The following is an 8,243-nucleotide window of genomic DNA, read 5'->3' as shown; positions in this document are numbered from 1 at the left end:
TTTTGTTACAATGTAAGTAAGTAAATAATGTAATGTAAGAGAAAAAATTCAGATTTTACATTTTACTAAAATATTATCTAAATAAGCGCCTTTCTACAACAACGCCACTGACTCCCAATGGGTAAATTGAGAGTTGCCTACCGGTCAAAAGTCGTTTCAAGACTTAAATGGATTATTTAAGTCAAATTTCTTGCAAATTTGGCACTGGCGAACCATATTTTATAGTTCTTGAACAGAAAAAGTCAATAAAATAAACACTTAAGCACTACAAGCTAAGAAAATGCGTTAATACAGCCGGGGAGATAGCGGCAACAAAGCTTTACCGCACACGTGCGACACGTACTACAAGGTAATAAATGAATGAATAGGCTCCCTCGCCTCTAATCGGTGTTGTCATATTGTAAAGAACTTATCCTTTTTAAACAGTATCCGACTTATAATTTAGTAGTATAAGGACTATTTAATACATCTCTGGAATATTAAAACCTACTTTTTAAACTGTAGTATTAATATCTCAATATATGTGTATAACAAGAAAAAAAATATTGATAATATTAAAGACGTGACAACATAGGCTGGATGAGGAAGGCTCGGTCGACTGTACCCAGAAGTAAACATGTGTACAAAAAAGGTTGTTTGTCCGCGTTGAGATGTAAATAGTGTAGTCTATATTTTATTTTAAGTCTATGCTCTGAGGGCATTAATATATTGATTTTATTCATCTTCTTTTCGATAATTTTTCAGACGGGGTTTTTGAAAAGTTCCAAAATTGATTAAACTATCTTCTAACCTTTTAAACATGGCTGGGCTTGATTGCTCGCGCTCTGGATACCGCTCAAAATATAAATCAGCTGCCATTTGCTTATGTTTGTTAGACTCAATATAACATTCTAACGTATTATATTTCTGAAAATTTTCAAATTTACTCATTTTTTATTATTTAAAATACACACACTTCAATCTGTTGAAATAAAATGTCCCGCATCCATCAAAGGTATGTTCCGATCACCATGACAACCGATTACTTTGTTACTCGGCGCGGCCTACTATCTATTAAGTGGTTATTTTAAGAAAAATTTGAAATGTTCAGGTTAATAGTGAAAATAAATATAGAGTGTTATATATTTTCGAGAAGCCCATGCCAAGCTGAATTAGAAAATTTAAAAATATACAGGGGGTTCTATTTAAAAAAAACATAAGTATAGTTCATATCTCAAAAAATATTTTTTTCGAAAAAAGTCTGACTACGCCACTGCCTTCTACACAGAAAAGTGCCTTTAGAATGTATAATTTATTTTTCCGTGGTTGCTGAAATAAACAAACTATCGAACATCTTCAAAAAGTAAAAATATTGAGAATCCCCCTGTAGCTTCGAAACCGATCAAGATACCCACGATCCGTTTGCGCCATTGTAATTTTTTCAAAAAAAGAACCCGAGACTGCAGTATCAAAATTTGAATATTTTTCACGGTTTCCTAGATACCCTATAGAAACAACCAAAATGGTCCATCCTGTACAAGGATGTATTTCAGGAAAATATTTTAACTTCTCAATAATTTTAACGAAAATATTTTAACGGCTGAAAAAAGTGTGAGTGGATCGGGATGATTTTTTTTAAATGCAACTCCCGCCGATATATTATTGCATTTTTTGCTTCGTTTCAGATCACTTTACATACATACAGCCGTTACTCGCTGACGAGTATTCGACACACATAAAGAAGATGGTCACGCAAGGCGTTTTCTTTCATGAGCTTTTCTGTGACTGAAATCCCGATACGTGACGTTATCTGCCTACCGCACTCCGGACATTCAAAAATCTCATTGCTTTGTTGCCTCTTTACTTTTTGGTTGCCGCTGTTAACTGAGTTTACAACCCTTCTCCATTGAGTTCTATTGTGAGCTACTTTTTCCCACTCATTCTGCATGTTAATTCCCTTTAAATTTTCGTGGAAAATATCTTTGTATCTTTTCAGTTGTCCGCCCGGCCTCCTCTTACCGTCACAAGCTCACCGTAAAGCAGAGATTTTGATATGCGGTTTTCTTGCATTCTGCATACGTGCCCAGCCCATCTTAAGCGGGATTTTGTGACCATGACTTCAATACTCTCGCAGTTAACTTTTTCAAGGACCGATACGTTTGAGACATGATGGAACCACCGAACTCTTAAGAGTTGTCTAAGGTGTCTCTGTTGCAACTTGTTTAATGCGTTTATGTGTCGGCGGTAAGGCACCCAGGTTTCGCTCCCATATAACATGGTGGGGATTATGATTGCTTGGTATACTGCGAGTTTTGTTTTTGTACTCAAGTCATGATTATAGAAAACCCTGTCTTTTAATTTCCAGAATGCTCTTGAGGCGCTACTAATCCTGTGCTGAATTTCAGAGTCTATATTGGCCTTTTCTGAAATCAAACTGCCAAGGTAATTGAATTCCTCCACATATTCCAATAGTTCTTCTCCGATTTTTATAGCATTGTTGTGATCTTCCGGGGGAGTGCACATGATTTTAGTTTTGTCGATGTTTAGCTTAAGGCCCAAAGCCTCGTATGCCCAGGTATATGTGTTCAACATTTCTTGTAATTGTTGTACCGTGTTTGCAACTAGAGCGCAATCGTCAGCGTATTGAAGTTCTGTGATAAATCTTGTACGTGTTCTGAGTCTTTTTATGTTGAACAGACCGCCGTCATATCTGTATCTAATGCCCGATCCTCTCTCCTGCAGTTTGCTGTCCACTATAATGGAGAGCGCTGACATGAATATGTTGAATAGGAGAGGCGCTAAGACACATCCCTGCCTAACTCCTGTATTTGTTAGGAATGGGTCGCTCAGTGATCCATGATGTGACACTCTTGACTTGTTGTTGTTATGGAGGCTTTTACACACTGTAAGAAATTTGTTGGGTACTCCGAACTTTTCCATAATTGCCCAAAGCGCATCTCTGTTCACAGAGTCGAAGGCTTTTGTTAGATCGATGAATGCAACATAAAGTTTAGACTGCTGCTCTTGATTGACTGTAGTTGACGGATGGAAAATATGGAATTGACAGTGCCGCGGTTGGTACGAAAACCCGTTTGCGATTCTGGAAGGATTTTTTCTATATATGGGTGCAAGCGGTTTGACATTATTTTTGCAAGAATTTTTCCGCCGATAGCCAGTAGCAAAATTCCCCGGTAATTTCCGCAATCTGATGCACTTCCTTTGTTCTTAAATATATTCACTATATTCGCGTTGCTAAGGTACCTCTCCGCTTTCCCATACGACATCAAAGAGAGCCTTAAGATGACCAATAAGTTCTTTACTTGCACACTTATAGATTTCCTCCGGAATCGCGTCACGGCCAGCTGATTTGTTGTTTTTAAGCTGTTTTATGGAGGTCTTTATTTCTTGTTCTGTTATTGGGATGTCTAATACATCAATACTGAGGTATTGTGTTTAGTGCTTCCATATTGGGGTTGTTTTCTTGGTTAAGGATATGGCTGTAATGTTCTTTCCAGCGATTTCTGATTTGTTCTTCCTCTTTTAGAAGTTCGCCATTTTGAGCCATGATTGGGCAGCTTATCTTCTTAGTTGGACCGTATACTTCTTTTACAGCCTCGAAGAATTTACGATAATCGTGATGCGTGGCGTACTCTTGAATCTGATTCGCTTTTTGTGACCACCAGTTATCCTTTACTTGGCGCAGTTCTCTTCGAAGCGCGTTGTTGGCTGCTTTAAAGTTGTCTGCCAGTCTTGGATTATGTGGATTTGCAGTGACTGCTTGATGTGCTCTATGCTTTTGTTCCAACAAAGCCTGTATATGCGGTTGATTTTCGTTAAACCAGTCTGGTTGTTTCTTTTTGTTCGACTTTCCCAGTACTGCTTCGCTGGTTTTATGAATCGCATTCCTTAATTGTGTCCAGCCTTGTTCAGCTTCCAATATTGAGATTGAAGTTATGGGTGGAAGTGATTCTTTGATGGCTTCCCGGAGGGCGTCGGCGGTATTATTGTTCTCTAGACCCCGTACGTTCAATCTGGTCATGTTGTTTTACTTTTTACAGCGTGGATGTTTGGGTTTTAACTGGATTTTCATTTTTGAAATTAAAAGTCGGTGGTCAGTGCCACATTCGGCATCTATTCTAACTTTTGTGAGCCTAACATCTTTTAGATGCGTCCTTCGAACGATTATGTGGTCCAATTGATGCCAGTGGCGTGATCTAGGATGTTTCCAGGTACCTTTAAACTTGTCCTTCAACATGGACCACGTATTGGTGATGCAAAGATTATACTCTGCGCATGTTAATAAGCGTTCACCATTGCTATTTGCGTTTCCCATTCCCTGTTTTCCCAATACGTCTGGCCATATTTCCTGTTGTTTACCAACACGGGCATTAAAGTCACCTAGCAAGATGATTCGTTCGTGCTTTGGAATTGTGTGCTCCCACTAAGATATGAGTAAATGAATTTGGGTAATTTCAGAGATAGGTATTAATAAATAAATAAAAATATATATTTTTCAATTTTCCTTAAAAAAATATAAATACAAGAACTGTCTTGATATGAAAACTATATGAGGTATTACTTCATATAGTTATTTATATATTATAGTTAGTTTATTCCTTATTACTTACTTTACTATAAATATCGTAATCATATAAGGTGTTCAAAATTCTACGTCAAACTTTCTAAAATATAAAATAATTTTTCTTCGTTTTTTTAAATGGAACACCCTGTATTATTTATTTATTAGATGTAGAGTTATAAAATGAACATTTGTTGTATTTAAAGTATTTCAAAATTTTTAATGTTCTCGCAGATACAAGCCGAAATATTTCATATAGCTTTTCAACAGTAAAATACGAGCGAATAATCATTGGGTGGCTTTGATAAAAATTTACTGCGTAAAATGCTATATGAAATTTGATATTTAATATAAAACCGCGAATATCTGCGAAACCGTTAAAAATTTTGAAATACTGTAAATACAAAAAATGTTCATTTTTTAATTCTCCATCTTCTAAAAAAATGGCATACAGGATGTTCCGTTTAAAATATCGAAGAAAATTTATTTTATATTTTAGAAAGTTTGGCTTAGAATTTTGCACATCCTGTATAATTTACGATTTTCATATTTAGAGCAAAGTAAGTACAGACCATAGACTTAAAATAAAATATAGACTGAGCATCTCATTCATAAATAGCTGGAACATGCGGTCAGACACTGTCTTGTTATTGTTGTGTTATTGTTTTAGGTTATAACGAGTGCGACACGAGCGATAGATAGGTTGTCTCTGTCGTAACGGTCGTTCCCTGACGACTCTGCCGAGAAACACAACACTGTCTTTCGTTTCTCAAGTACACCTGAACTCTCCGTATCATAGCCGGGTAATTTTTTTATTTTAATGAAGCTATAAGTAAATTAAAAATATATCGTATTTAAACGTTTTTATATTTTATTAAGATTTAGGACAGGTTTTTTACATAAAAGTTTAGAAAAAACGTCTTAGAGTCCGAAAAGGATAAACATAATAAAATACACGTTATAGAAGAAATTTTATAATCGAAATTACGTAATTTTTGAAATTAATAATAAATTATTAATTTTAGTCAAACATTTACAACCCCTAATATTAATCAAAACCGGATCTATTCCACAGATATAATAGAATCGGCGACAGGGAGAGAAAAAAAAATGATTGTTGTAATTTTTTTTCTAGTTAAGTGATGTCTTATTATGTAAATTAGAGAAAACATAAATCTGTTCCATTAAAGCAAGGAAGGTGATAGGAAGTGGATAAAATAAAAACTACATTTATTTAACTCGGTACTGTCTTTATTATACCGGGTGCGGCTCAAAAGTGGCTCATCCCCATAATTTTTTTATATTTTCAAATAAAAAAACAAGATTTAGTATGTTAGTATATGAAATAAATTAGGATTGATTGACGCATTCAATTGTTTTTGGTCACTTCCTGTGTCACCGGAAATGACTATAACTTTTAATTTTTAAACGGCACCCTCGGTATATTTCTACTTTATTCGATAGAAAATGACACTCTGAATAGAATGACATATCATATGTCAACTTTTGACATTTTCGCATATGGTTTAATTGTAATTGTAACACGCGGTTCATAACGACAATTTGACTGGAAATACCAAGTGTGTGGTATCAATATATTCATAAAAAAATGCTTTTTCCAAATATGCTAATGAGTCACCCTTGTTCCATTTGAAAAAATTGACATATGTATGATTAAAAATACGATTTGTACATCTACCGGCCTAGACAAGACACGAAACCTATTAGACGATCAAAACTATTTTTCCAAGGCTCCTTGATTAAAACTTAGTGGATTGAAAAAAACTGGATTGAAATTTAAAATAGGATATGTTTTTAAGCGACAATGTCAAAAGTTGACATATGATATGTCATTCTATTCAGAGTGTCATTTTTTATCGAATAAAGTAGCAATATACCGAGGGTGCCTTTAAAAATAAAAGATGTAATCATTTCGGTAAAACAGGAAGAGACCAAAACAATTGAATACGTCCAATAAATCCTAATTTATGTCATACACCTACTAACATACAAATCTGTTTTTTCTGAAAAAAATAAGAAAAGTTATAGGGTTAGCCACTTTTGAGACGACCCGGTATATTAAAAAATATTGTTTCATAATGTAATATCATTTTAAAATTCTTGTATGTTATTTTAGATTCTGAAGATAATTTTAGAATAAACCGGAATATATTTTTAATAAAAACATTATTAATTATTAACAGGGTTATAATTATGATTTTGTTACAATGTAAGTAAGTAAATAATGTAATGTAAGAGAAAAAATTCAGATTTTACATTTTACTAAAATATTATCTAAATAAGCGCCTTTCTACAACAACGCCACTGACTCCCAATGGGTAAATTGAGAGTTGCCTACCGGTCAAAAGTCGTTTCAAGACTTAAATGGATTATTTAAGTCAAATTTCTTGCAAATTTGGCACTGGCGAACCATATTTTATAGTTCTTGAACAGAAAAAGTCAATAAAATAAACACTTAAGCACTACAAGCTAAGAAAATGCGTTAATACAGCCGGGGAGATAGCGGCAACAAAGCTTTACCGCACACGTGCGACACGTACTACAAGGTAATAAATGAATGAATAGGCTCCCTCGCCTCTAATCGGTGTTGTCATATTGTAAAGAACTTATCCTTTTTAAACAGTATCCGACTTATAATTTAGTAGTATAAGGACTATTTAATACATCTCTGGAATATTAAAACCTACTTTATTAAACTGTAGTATTAATATCTCAATATATGTGTATAACAAGAAAAAAAATATTGATAATATTAAAGACGTGACAACATAGGCTGGATGAGGAAGGCTCGGTCGACTGTACCCAGAAGTAAACATGTGTACAAAAAAGGTTGTTTGTCCGCGTTGAGATGTAAATAGTGTAGTCTATATTTTATTTTAAGTCTATGGTACAGACCATCTAAAGTAAATACCTAATATAATTTTGATTTCAGTACAGTTCTTGTATTTTTAATAAAGGCTGAAAAATATGTTTTAATTATTTATTAATATCTCTGAAGCTATCAAAATAGATTTACTGATATCTTAGGATTATACAAAGTGCTGAAAAGGATGATGGTGATGAAAGGAAGCCAAAAATACAATAATATACATGGTGTTTAAAGTAAATCATCACGATCCACTCACTTTTGAGTCACCCTATAGAAGTTAAGATACTTTCCTGCAATACATTCTAGTACATACTTTAGGTTTGCACTTAAACAAAATTACCAACTTTTTTTATTATAGGAGCTACAGATGCCCTAAGAACTATTGCCAGACCCTGTATATCACACTCTCTTATCCATCTTTATCACATAAAAGGAAATTTTGCGTCATAAACGTATATCCATTTTTTAATCATATTGTATTTATTCCATAGCGATTGATATGACATTGGTATGTAAAATAATGACAGTTGTCATTAATTTAGACGTGACAATAAGTACCGTATGATCGAATAAAAACGGCGTCAGCGATGGCTATGAAATGAAGATCGCTGTCATTTTATATGGGAAATGTCATCGATCGTCATTTCCCAGCCAACTGGACATCGTTTTTTTCGATCATACGGTAGTTTCTTTTATCTATGGACGTGACAGTTGTCTGTTGTATGAATTTAAAATTACATAGATTATTTTTTCTGTTACTTATTAGATATTATAGGTAGTTGTGAGGTATCAAAT

The sequence above is a fragment of the Sitophilus oryzae genome, unplaced genomic scaffold, assembly GCF_002938485.1.
Source record: "Sitophilus oryzae breed Bouriz unplaced genomic scaffold, Soryzae_2.0 scaffold_465_pilon_pilon, whole genome shotgun sequence".
Classification (NCBI taxonomy): domain Eukaryota; kingdom Metazoa; phylum Arthropoda; class Insecta; order Coleoptera; family Curculionidae; genus Sitophilus; species Sitophilus oryzae.
Note: the sequence above shows the minus strand (reverse complement) of the source record.